We start from the raw sequence: 12247 nt of genomic DNA on the forward strand, positions 1-12247 counted from the left end.
AATTGCTTCCTAAAAAAGGTTGTAGAGCTAAGGGGTGAGTTTGACAACTCAGTAAGTAACACAACATAGTACAAAGAAGTATAAAAAGTTCAGTTTAGAAACTTCGAATTTTCAAAGTTCACATATAGAAATACCAGCATTAATAATAAATATGCATATGTAATCATCATTCATAGTGTGTAAGTTTTGTCTACCACTGGCCCACTTCCGCATTTTTACCATGAGTGGTGCACGTTGGGCTCATCCATAGGACCGACCCCGAAGGACCCATAGGCTCATCCTGTCGTCACAGGGGAGAGCTGCCGAGTTAGAAAGCTCCCTAGGTGAGGACCCCTCGACCGATAGCCCCACACTTTTAGTGTGATTGCCCCGCTACCCATCATCAGCAGCATAAGATCCGGATCACAGCATTATGGTACCGTGGGACAAAACTTCGTGTGAGGAACATAAAACATACATTCAACATAGTTTCATCATCTTGTTCATATAGTGCACATATAACATATATACATTGAGAATCATAATCTCATCATCATCTTCATTCATATAGTGCACATGTAATATATACTCATTAGCTTCATTCATTTATGTGATTCACAGGTAACATATTCATATACTAATCAGCTTCATTCATATAGTGCACATGTAACATATACTCATCAGCTTCATTCATATAGTGCACATGTAACATATAATCATCAGCTTCATTCATTATTTCATACATGAGATAATATAACAATAATATTTAAGTGAAAAAGTCTTTTGAAAATTCCTGACGTTTTTCTTTTTGAAAATGTTTTATTTAAAATTTCGCCGGGGGTTAAAGTTGTGTTCCCTTACCTGGACTGGCCATTAGCATCGAGGTCGAGTTTTTACTTAAATAAATTGAAAGAAAAAGCTTAGGAGAATATTCTAAAATTTGTAGTCTAAAACTTAATTAAAGTATACTTTGTATATATATATACTACAAAACACGTAACCAGGGACTCCAAATTGTACGGTCTGTCAACAACCATAAATCCACATTATTACTTAGTGACTAAACCACCAACAAGCGTGACTCACTCAGCCCAATCACAGAAAATCTTCCAAAAATAATTGCAACCCTCATGAATTACCTAATCCTCAGTCCTAACAGTCCATGACCCCAGCATCCTAATATTAAACGAAACTCATTCGAAAGTCATTTTCCAATATCATCTTCCAAAATAAATCACCCAAACCATTTACGAAAACATCAATTGAAAATCACACCATAACTCAAGAAAACAAATCAAAGAATCTTAATTACCCAACAATGCATCTATTTAGTACTTCTCACAAAATCCTCTATAAAATAACTCCAAACTCAATTTACAACTCAATTTTTAAGAATAATATTCCTGCCGTCAAGATCCTAATTCAACAGTAAATCAGTAATATCCATCACTAAATCATCAATACTCGGAAGTTATACTTTGAATTAACCAATATAAATTCAACAAATCTTTAACAAAATTGAAGTATCCAAAATCTTCAATAACTATTCTGTTTTCTAAAGACTATCATTCACAAACTACTCAAAATCAAGTCTCAAATCAGCCCCCGTCCACAACTTAATTAAATAAGAGAAGTATCCAAAATCATGTTAGCACCTAATAAGTCGAATCAAAACATAATCCAGACACAATATCATTTAGCCACTACAAATCCAAACATCACAAACAATGAGTCAAAACCCATAAAATACCCATAATCTACCACAAAACCTCAAACTAATAAATACACAATCAACCAAAATCTTAAAATCCTCAATTTCATACACACGTAATCATCCTACCAACATACTGAAACACAGGGAAACAACACTACCCACACAACCGATCAACTACAAAACCCCCAATCCACAATTTATCAACTAAATTCAATACACAGATCGGTTAACCAAATCAAGGACCCAAAACTACAATAATCTCAAATCAGTACACGGCCAAACAGGGAAATACAGTCAAAAACCCAAAATACCTCCAACAATTTCTACTCCCCAAACTAGCCGAAATTATTACAAATACATAAATACCCATCAATAATCAACAAATAATTATTCATCAAATTACCCAATAAATCACAAGAAATTACCTACCAAAAATTCCTCAGAAATCACTGGAAAAAAAAAACACCCTGGGTCGCTAAAAATTCCACCGGAAATCTCCCCTGGTTTTGTCGTCGTTGGCCCTTTGCCTAGTCACCGGAAATCGGGTCTGGGTTGACCGGAATCCGCCCCCAACTGCTGGTCGACGACTCGCCACCTGCCCACTGTTGACCCACCGGAAATCAGGCTTCCAGTTGGTCATCGGTGCTGACCCACCGAGGATCGGGTCCCCTCCATTTCTCTCCCTCTTTGTCTCTCGCCCAATCTCTCACTCTCCATCTCTTAGATCTCTCTCTCTCTCTCTCTGTTTCACTCTTTCCCTCTGTCTCTCCCTCTCCGTGTGTGTTGGGCGGAAGAAGAGAGAAGTGAGAAAGAAAAAATAAATAAGAAGAAAGGAGAAGGAAAGAAGAAAGAGTAAAAGAAGAACACAACTTGCACTACAATTTGTTTATTAAGTTAACTTATTTGATAAGTTTTTATATTATTATATAATTTAATCTACAAAATATCTTAAGTTTTGTAAAAATTTTATCAAAAATTTACTAATTACTTTTTACCACTGATATTTTTATCTCACATTTTTACTATTTTAATCTAATCGATTAAAATCAATCTAAATCCATTTTGAGTTCAGTTCGTTTCATTCTTAATATTATTTTCCGAACAACATTATTACACTGATATATTATTATAATAAATAATATTGTGCCAATAATAATTTAAAATCTGGGGCATTACATTTTAAAAGTCATTATTATTTTTCAATTGGTATCAGAGCGAGTTCATTCGTTTTTGGATTTATTTCCCAATTTTTTTCAGTGACTCCTACCATGTCTCTGAATCTTAATTTTATCATTACTTTTGATGGTACTAATTATGGCTATTAGAAAGCGTGACTGAGATTTTGTTTCTAAAATCTATAGACATTTGGCACATAATTGAGTTTGGATGGACCCCACCAGAAACACCAACTGTTGAATGGACTATCATTTAAACTCATTCGTGTATTTCGAATGACAAAACCTTAAATGCCATCTACCAAGCACTTTCACCATCTGAATTCTCACGAATCTCACATTGTGGAATTAACCTAGATGCATGGAAATACTGGAAACCACATATGAAGGCACAAAAATTGTTAAATCTACTAAACTTCAAATGTTGGTTTCCCAGGATGAAGGAATTAAGATGCTAGAAGACAAATCTTTTAATGAGTTTTACACCAAAATTATTGATTTGAGAAACTCTATGATAAATCTTGGGAAGAAAGTTTCTCATGTAAAACTCATCAAAAAGATTCTTAGATCTTTGCATGAAAGGTTCAGTATTAAGGTAACCACCATTGAAGAAAGCAAAGATCTTGATGAGATGAAAGTAGAAGAGCTTGTAGGTTCTCTTCTAACTTATGAGTTGGCCTTGCCTCCTGTCAAAAGAACAAATCCATTACTCTCAAAGCTGCCAAAGATAAGAACAAAATTTCTTTTCATGAAGAAACTGAGGATGAGGATGGATTGGCTATGCTTGCCAGGAAATACAATAAATCGATGAAATCTAAAAGATTCAAAAGATTTTCTGATAATTTTCAAGGTAACCCCAAAAGTGTTGAACAAGTTGATACTAACGAAAATGACCCTCGAGGTCATAGATGTTTTGATATTCAGGTTTTGGGCACATCCAAGCAGATTGTGGAAACCTCAAGTAGGCAAAAGGTAAGGCTCTCAATCTCAGTGATGATTCAGAGGATAAAGAGACTCCAGGTACGGATACTAACTTCTTAGCTTTTACTACTTCACATAATGATCCTGATGAGTTATTATCATATTATTCTGAGAGTAGTGATGATGAAAATCTTGAAGAGGTTTACAAAAAGCTTTACATAAAATTCATGAAATTAAGAGAGGTAAACCAACAAATTGTTCAAAGGCTAGCTCTTTATGAGACAAAGAAAAGTAGGCAGATTGAGAGAATCAAAAGCCTATAAGATGAACTAGTTGAATAACAGTTACAATTAGAAAGATTTTCTGATAATAAATTGATTCACATGTTAAAGGGGCAAAAACATTCATCTAATAAATCTGGGTTGGGTTTTGATAAAATTGTTGTTTCTAATATTGCTTCTACTTCTAAGACTATCTTTGCGACAACAAGGCCAACTGTTTCAAGTTGAAGCATCAGAAAGTCAAAGACGATAAGCTCTATGAAGGGCTATTCAACATGATGAAGAGTGTCCTGAGCAGATTAGACACATTGGACAAGGCTCACATCCCTGTCCCAAAAGTCAAGAAGGTATGGGGAAGGAAGGATGAGACCATTCACCCCTTGAGGGGGAGTGGACTCACCTAGTGGTAAGGTGAGTATTTGGCATGCCTACGATCATGGTTCATATCCTAAAGCATGTCTGGATCTATGCATTGCATATTACATTCATTGACATATTGCTTTGATCATGCTTTGCATCCTTGTTTGGAACTTTATCCTCATCATTCTCTAGTTTCCTTTGGAGAATTTTCTGCAGGCTTTTATGAGGATAATAAAAAAAGCCCATCGGACGGCTGCTTTTCTGGTAGTATCAAACCTCTCTATGAGGACAGGTTTGTTTTTCTTGACATGCTAGATTTATCCTAGTCTTCATCTTTGAAAAGCATGTATTTTGTTGTTGTTGTTGTTGTTGTTTTTTTTTTTTTTTTTTGTATGTTTTTTTTTCAACAATAATAATAATAAAAAAAAAGGGAGATGCAGTACAAAAGTTATTTTTTCTTTTGTTTAGCTTTTCAACAGTGTTTTAAGCCATAGAGACATCCTTCAAAAGTGATCACAAACAATGTATAGAGTGTGACAGGAGGAAAGGAAAAGAGAGAGGTGGCCTTGGGATTAAAGGATAAGATCTAGAGCACAAGAGAGGAGAAATCTCTATTCAAGTCAATAATATCAAGACCATCACCCTCCATTAATCAAAGATAGCGAAAATTGCTTTTGTTGTTCAATGAAGAAACTGTTGTGGGAAAGCAAAGTTAGAGACAGAGAAGAAAACAAACTCTTTCATTTTGGATTTTCAAGACTCAATTTCTATCTCAGAGCTTATGCTATTGGGGATTTGAGCCATTGTTCAAATTTTGGTGATATTCAATTTAGGTGCTCTACAAACCACCGTAGGATTGGAGATTCGAGCTCTCCATTGAAATATAGAATGTAGCTGCACACAGAGAGAGATGGGGATGAAGATGAAGAAGATGATGCGAGGATGCATGCATGACCTGCAGTTACTAAGATAGCCCCGAGAGAACCACCACGAGATTCCTCATCTTCAACCCTCGCTTCTTTCACTACCACCAACACCACAACTAAATATGGAGGGAGGGGAGGGCTGGATTGGCGCTGGCCCTTTAAGAGCAACGTAAAAGAATTTTTAACACAGTAAGGGCAGCAACATAGGTTTTTGCTTCTTGTTTCTACCACAACTATATAATAAGCATTTTCAGGCATGAATATTGTCGAAATTAGGCTTCGTAACAAAATTGAAAATGAGTTTTTGACTGTTTATTTGATGTTGTAAACAGAAAGATAAATTGTTGCGAAATTTAGTACATGTTCAATCATAGATGATTTTCGAGAACAAAAGGACGGGTTCCATTTTTATAAGTGTTTGAGTTGAATCAATACATTAAGAAACAATTTTTTTTTTCTTTTCTTTTGTTTATTATTATTATTATTTTTGTTAACTGAATGGATACTATATATATATATATATATATATATATAATCTTCAATCATAATATATTTCTCATTTTTAGCTATTTCTAATAAAAATTTCTACCATTGTCCCTAACCACCACCACCACCACCACCACCACCGCACATCTCTAACTGGCATCTTCCTTTGCAGAAGAGCACCATTACACTTTGAGTTCGTTGCTCTTGGTGAAACTCATTCTAGCCCAAAAGAGATGATGAAAGGGAGATGAGTGAAAAAAATGCTAATAAAATATTAAAAAAATGGAAAAAGACACTTTGCCCCCATGATTTATCCACAGCCTGGCAATATAACCCTCAATATACCAAAATTTAGATATGACCCCCCCAAACTTGCAGACGCCTGGCAAAAAATACAATCCGTCCATTTGCCCGTTTGTTTGGATGGAAAATCGATCATGTGCAACTCACGTGACTTTTTAATTGAAAAACATTCCCAAAATACCCCTGTCCCCATCAGCCTTTATACCTTGTTCAAACCCACCAAATACCCAATTCAAACCCCTGGAATATAAATAACTTGAAAAGCTTCAAACCCACCAAGGATAGCACCTTCATGTCACGTGTTTCGCCACACCGGGCCTTGGGTTGTCCAAGAACCAGGACGCCACATCCCATAGGATCCAATTATGCATCGACGAGACTTGAGGGTCGTTGGTCGTGATCGAGTTTCTCCACGGCGGCGTCCCTCCGTTGGCGTGGAGATACTTGTTGCACTAGGTCCTTAGCTTCAGCTAGAACCCATCGCGTATCGGCTCCCACTCGTACTTCCAGTCGTAGGCCTTTTCCAGCACGGTCTGGAGCACCTTGCATCCGGTCATGACCAGAAGAAACGCCATGTCAGTAGTAGTCAGGTACGTGCCATAGCAGGTTCTCAAGCGTATAGCGTGGCTTTTCCCTTATACCAACTCAACGAAACACACGGCCCTCCGCGACGAACCGTTGCAGCTCTGGCGGACCTTCTTTTAGTCGTCGGCGGCAACTAGGTACTTTTCCAGGTGGCTTCGAATTTTGACGTCCTTGGCTTTCTGGAAAACCTCCATTTCCAAGTTCTAACTTAAAAGACTAATACTCGCCCTACTCTTTGCTGGGTATATATATATACACATGACACGTGAACTGCATGTTCATATGTGGCTGTTGCTACATGAGAAGATGAGCCTTTCATTATTCTTCTCTTCTTTTCTATCTTCTTCCTCAAATTTCTCTCAGTTTCTTTCTATTCTTCCTAAAGAATCAGTCGTAACAGTTCAGAACTGTTACAAGGTTGCTGCTATCCTCAAAGAGCACAAAGCTCCAATTGCTAAGTGCCTTTGTAAAAGAAATTGCAAAACCAGCTAAAAAGTAATTGAGGCATCACAGTCATTATGATTTTCATGTTATCACACAAAGAATGTTATCCTGTGAAGTTCTTGGAGAAAACTTGGATCATCTGTTCAACCCTGTTCTACCCAACCGAAACAGAGGACCCTGTTCAAACCTCCTCGTCTCAGGCCATCCACAAGCCACGTACAAGCACAGTCTCAAACCCAGGCCCGGAGACACGCCCCTGGACGCAAACCAATCTACCAGGACCTGAATGGCTTCGCCATTGTAATGATGCTGAGCCATTTGGATCTTAGCATAAGCCCTTTTGATCGAAGTAAGCACCATACTGTAGCAATGCATGAATTCTATATAAAAGATTTCTTTCTTTTTTTTTTCCAAGAAAAGAACCACGTGAAGAAGAGGCGCTATACTTGAAGAAGAGAGACATGTTTTTCACCTCATCAAGACACGTGAACTGTCAGCACTGACCTGCATTATATTCTCTTGTAAACGCAGACGTGCATGGAAGACCGAATATTTGAAAGCTATGTTGATCGATTTCCATACCTGGCAGCACCAAATTCTTTCCAAACCTAGCATAGAGACGCACGTTCCTTTCTTGAGGATTAAGAGAACACGATTTCCATAGTTAACCTGCAGCTCTACACGATTTCCATAGCCTAAGCCTGCTGCATAAATTAGCAAGCGCTGCCACCCCAAACATTCTTTTTTCATTCTTAAACACAGCAAACTCCAACCACTCAATCCTCTCAAAAACAAAAGTTGACGCTGTTCCGCATAACATAAAGTTCCACGATGTCCCAAACGGAGCGTCTGAGGGTCACGTGCTTACAGGAAACCCAATAGAGCCTCTAAACCTTTTCCTCAAGGCCATGCCAGAGAATCTAAAAAACGTGGATTTCCCTGTTGTTTAATTGTATCTAAAATCCCAAGCGGCGTGTTCTCGAACATCTGGACTGTAACGACCCACCCCCAATGACACAATATTGTTCGTTTTTGGCTCCCCAAACCAGACTTCCCAGGAGGTCACCCATCCTGGGATTGCTTTCGCATAAGCACGCTTAACTGCAGAGTTCTGATAGGTTCATTGTCATCACGGCTTTAAAATGTGTTGTGTCATAAATGGTGCATTTATACATATAAGCACATCCTCATTCTCAGGCGATGTGGGACGTCACAATCATCCCCTCTTTGGACCCAGCGTCCCCGTTGGCGTCCCTCATTGGGCTTGTGCATGCTCCCACCATCTCAGGCTGGGCAATGGCTCTGATACCATTTGTAACGACCCACCCCCAATAACACAATATTGTCCGCTTTTGGCTCCCCCAAACCAGACTTCCCAGGAGGTGGAGAGCCAAAAGCGGACAATATTGTGTCATTGGGGGTGGGTCGTTACAAATGGTATCAGAGCCATTGCCCAACCTGAGATGGTGGGAGCGTGCACAAGCCCAATGAGGGACGCTGGGTCCAAAGAGGGGGTGATTGTGACGTCCCACATCGCCTGGGAATGAGGATGTGCTTATATGTATAAATGCACCCCTTATGACACAACGCGTTTTAAAGCCGTGATGGATATGAACCTATCAGAATTCCCCAGTTAAGCGTGCTTCTGCGAGAGCAATCCCATGATGGGTGACCTCCTGGGAAGTCTGGTTTGGGGAGCCAAAAGCGGACAATATTTTGTCATTAGGGGTGGGTCGTTACATGGACGCCCCTCACGAAGCACTTCACGGGATCGGAAAACTCGCTCTGTAGAACAACTTCGTACGGATACTTCACTAGAGAAAGATAGTGGAACCAAAGCTAGTAAGGTGGGATTTGGTCTCTGCTGATGAAAAACCCGTTGAACAGGAGGAAGTAGGCTAGGATGGCGACGACGACTGTGTAAACCAGCATGACATGAGAGACAACTTCGGAGAGGAACGTTACGAAGGAGTTGCCGATCCAGAACGACGTGAAGATTGTGAGGAAGAAGAAAAAGAACCCGGTGAATTCTCCGGCGAGGCCAACTATTACAATTATAGTCACGTGTTTTGTTTGAACAGATTGTTATGTACAGCTTGTTATTTGACAGCTGGTAGAAGTTAGATTTTTTGTTTTTTCATCACGTGAACATTCAGATTGTATAAATGTAATCTCAGTACTTGATCTTATCAGTTAATACAAAAAGCGAGAATACTTTTCTCTCAAGCTTCCTTTTCTCTCTGATATTGTTCTTCCCTTTTCCTTCTCTGTTCTTCAATATCTTCACTACAATTCATATTCTATCATGGTATCAGAGCAAAATTAGTTGTTCTTTCTTCAATCAATCTGAATTAGGTCTCATTTCATCTCTTTTCATTTTTTTTTCTTCGATCAATTTTTTTCATGGAAGATTCGATCATCATCGACATGAGTGAATCCTTCATCAATCCCTACTATCTCCATCATGGAGATAGTCCGGGATCTGTTCTGGTTTCTCTTCCATTGGACGGAGATAATTACCATACATGGAGTCGATCTATGATCATGGCGCTCACGGCAAAAAATAAGCTTGGATTCGTCGATGGATCCATTGCCAAACCAGCTCCTACTGCATCAACATATCTACCATGGATTCGGTGCAATACAATGGTATTATCTTGGATTATAAATTCAGTTTCCAAGGATATTGCCGCAAGTGTTATCTACCTTAACACTGCAGAAGAGATCTGGCTTGATCTGAAAGAGAGATTTTCTCAGAAAAATGGACCAAGGATTTATCAAATCCAGAACTCCATTTCCACTTTGTCTCAAGAAAACCTAAGTGTAAGTGCTTATTACACCAAATTGAAAGCTCTGTGGGAAGAGCTTAACAATAACTGTCCGATTTCTGCTTGTTCATGTGGCGCGCAAACATCTACTCTTGAATACTTTCAACTGGAGTCCATTTTTCAATTTCTTATGGGGCTTAATGATAGTTATGCGCATATACGAGGTCAGATTCTTCTTATTGATCCTCTGCCACCTATGAACAAAGTATTCTCTCTTCTTTTGCAAAAGGAACGACAAAGGGAAATTTCCTCTACTGAGGATATTCTTAATCACAATACTGCTGCCTTGACTGGAAAGGCTATTTTCACTACTCCATATCGTTTTGGTAAGCCGGCTATGTGCAAGGATCGACCAACTTGTACTCACTGTGGCATCCTCGGCCACACTGTGGAATAGTGCTACAAGTTACATGGATTCCCACCAAGTTTCAAATTCACCAAAACCAGGACATCTCAGCAATATAATCCATCTGGTCATTCAGCCAACCAAGTTCAAGAGTATGAGCATCTTCCATCTTTCACTCCACAATTTCCTTTTACCCAAGAACAGTGTCAGAAACTCCTCACTTTGATCAATCCTTCCGCCTCTGCCTCTGACACTGTCTCTGCTCATCAAGTCTGCGCATCACCTGCCAATCAGGATCATCTTTTCTCAAAGATGACAAGTACTCATGTTATTAATTCAGTTCCTATTCTGAATACTAAACATTCGGTTTTCTATTCATCCCACACTTTCAAAGTTGCCTCTGAAAATGTTCAAAAGAATTCCTGGATCATAGATACAAGAGCCACCGATCACATGTGCAATTCCATATCATGTTTTACCACTTTTTCTGTTGTTAAAACTAGGTATGTTAAGCTTCCTAATGGTCACCTAGCTTTGATTACTCATATTGGCACTATTCGGCTTTCCCAAGATTTAACTATTCATAATGTTCTTTGTGTTCTATCCTTCTCCTTTAATCTCATTTCAGTAAGTAAACTGATTTTAAACCTTCACTGTTGTATCATTTTTTTTGGCTCTTATTGTTTCATGCAGAATCTGTCCCATTGGAAGACGATTGGAGTGGGTGAAGAATGAAGTGGCCTCTACTATTTTCTGCAAGTATCAGGGAAACCTTCTTTTGTTCCACAATCTCATGTTGCTTTCAATAATGTCTGAGATTCAGTTGTTTCTGTAAATTCCATAAGAACTGTTTCTAATGATGTATAGCACTACCGGTTAGGTCATGAGTCTTCCTCTGGAATGCATCTTTTGCATCAGTACATTCCTACAATGGTTGTAAATAAAAATAAAGTTTGCACCATTTGTCCTCTTGCTAAGCAAAGAAAATTACCTTTTGATCTCAGCACTTCACATGTTGTTTCTCCTTTTGATCTTATTCATTGTGACATATGGGGACCATTTTCTATTAAATCTAATACTAGTTGCTCATATTTTCTTAACATAGTAGATGATCACAGCCGCTATACTTGGGTTTATCTCATGCATCATAAGTCTTAAACTCGTGGTCTTATCATTTCTTTTTTTCATCTTGTTGAAACACAATTTCACTCCAAAATAAAATGTCTTTGAAGTGATAATGGATCTGAATTTTGCATGCCTGATTTTTTTGCTTCTAAAGGAACCTTTCATCATCTTAGTTGTGTTGAGACTCCTCAACAAAATGCCATTGTTGAGAGAAAGCATCAACATTTGCTTAATGTAGCTAGATCCCTTCTTTTTCAATCCCATCTTCCTCTATTTTTCTGGGGAGAATGTGTCCTCACTGCTACTCACATTATAAATCGCCTTCCTACTCCTTTTTTATCTAACAAATCTCCTTTTGAAATTCTCTTTTCCAAACCCCCTTCTTTTTCTCATCTTCGTGTTTTCGGATGCTTATGTTATGCTTCCACTCTTCTTCGTTCTAGTACAAAATTTGATTCTAGAGCAAAGCCTTATGTGTTTGTTGGATATCCTATTGGTATGAAAGGTTATACTCTCTATGATCTTCACACCAAATCACTTGTTATCTCTCGGCATGTTATATTTCATGAATATATTTTTCCTTTTGCTTCTAAGTTCATTTCTACTTCAGATGGCCATCTTGTTTTACCTCATCCCATTCCTGATTCAGCTCCTGTCTCTATACCCGAACCTCCATCTCCTTTACCAAATTCTGTTCCCTTACCAAATTCTGTTCCCATCTTGAATCCCACATCCCTTTCTGACTCTGTTCATCATTCAGATATTTCCAATTCT

This window comes from Alnus glutinosa, chromosome 14 (assembly GCF_958979055.1).
Source record: "Alnus glutinosa chromosome 14, dhAlnGlut1.1, whole genome shotgun sequence".
Classification (NCBI taxonomy): domain Eukaryota; kingdom Viridiplantae; phylum Streptophyta; class Magnoliopsida; order Fagales; family Betulaceae; genus Alnus; species Alnus glutinosa.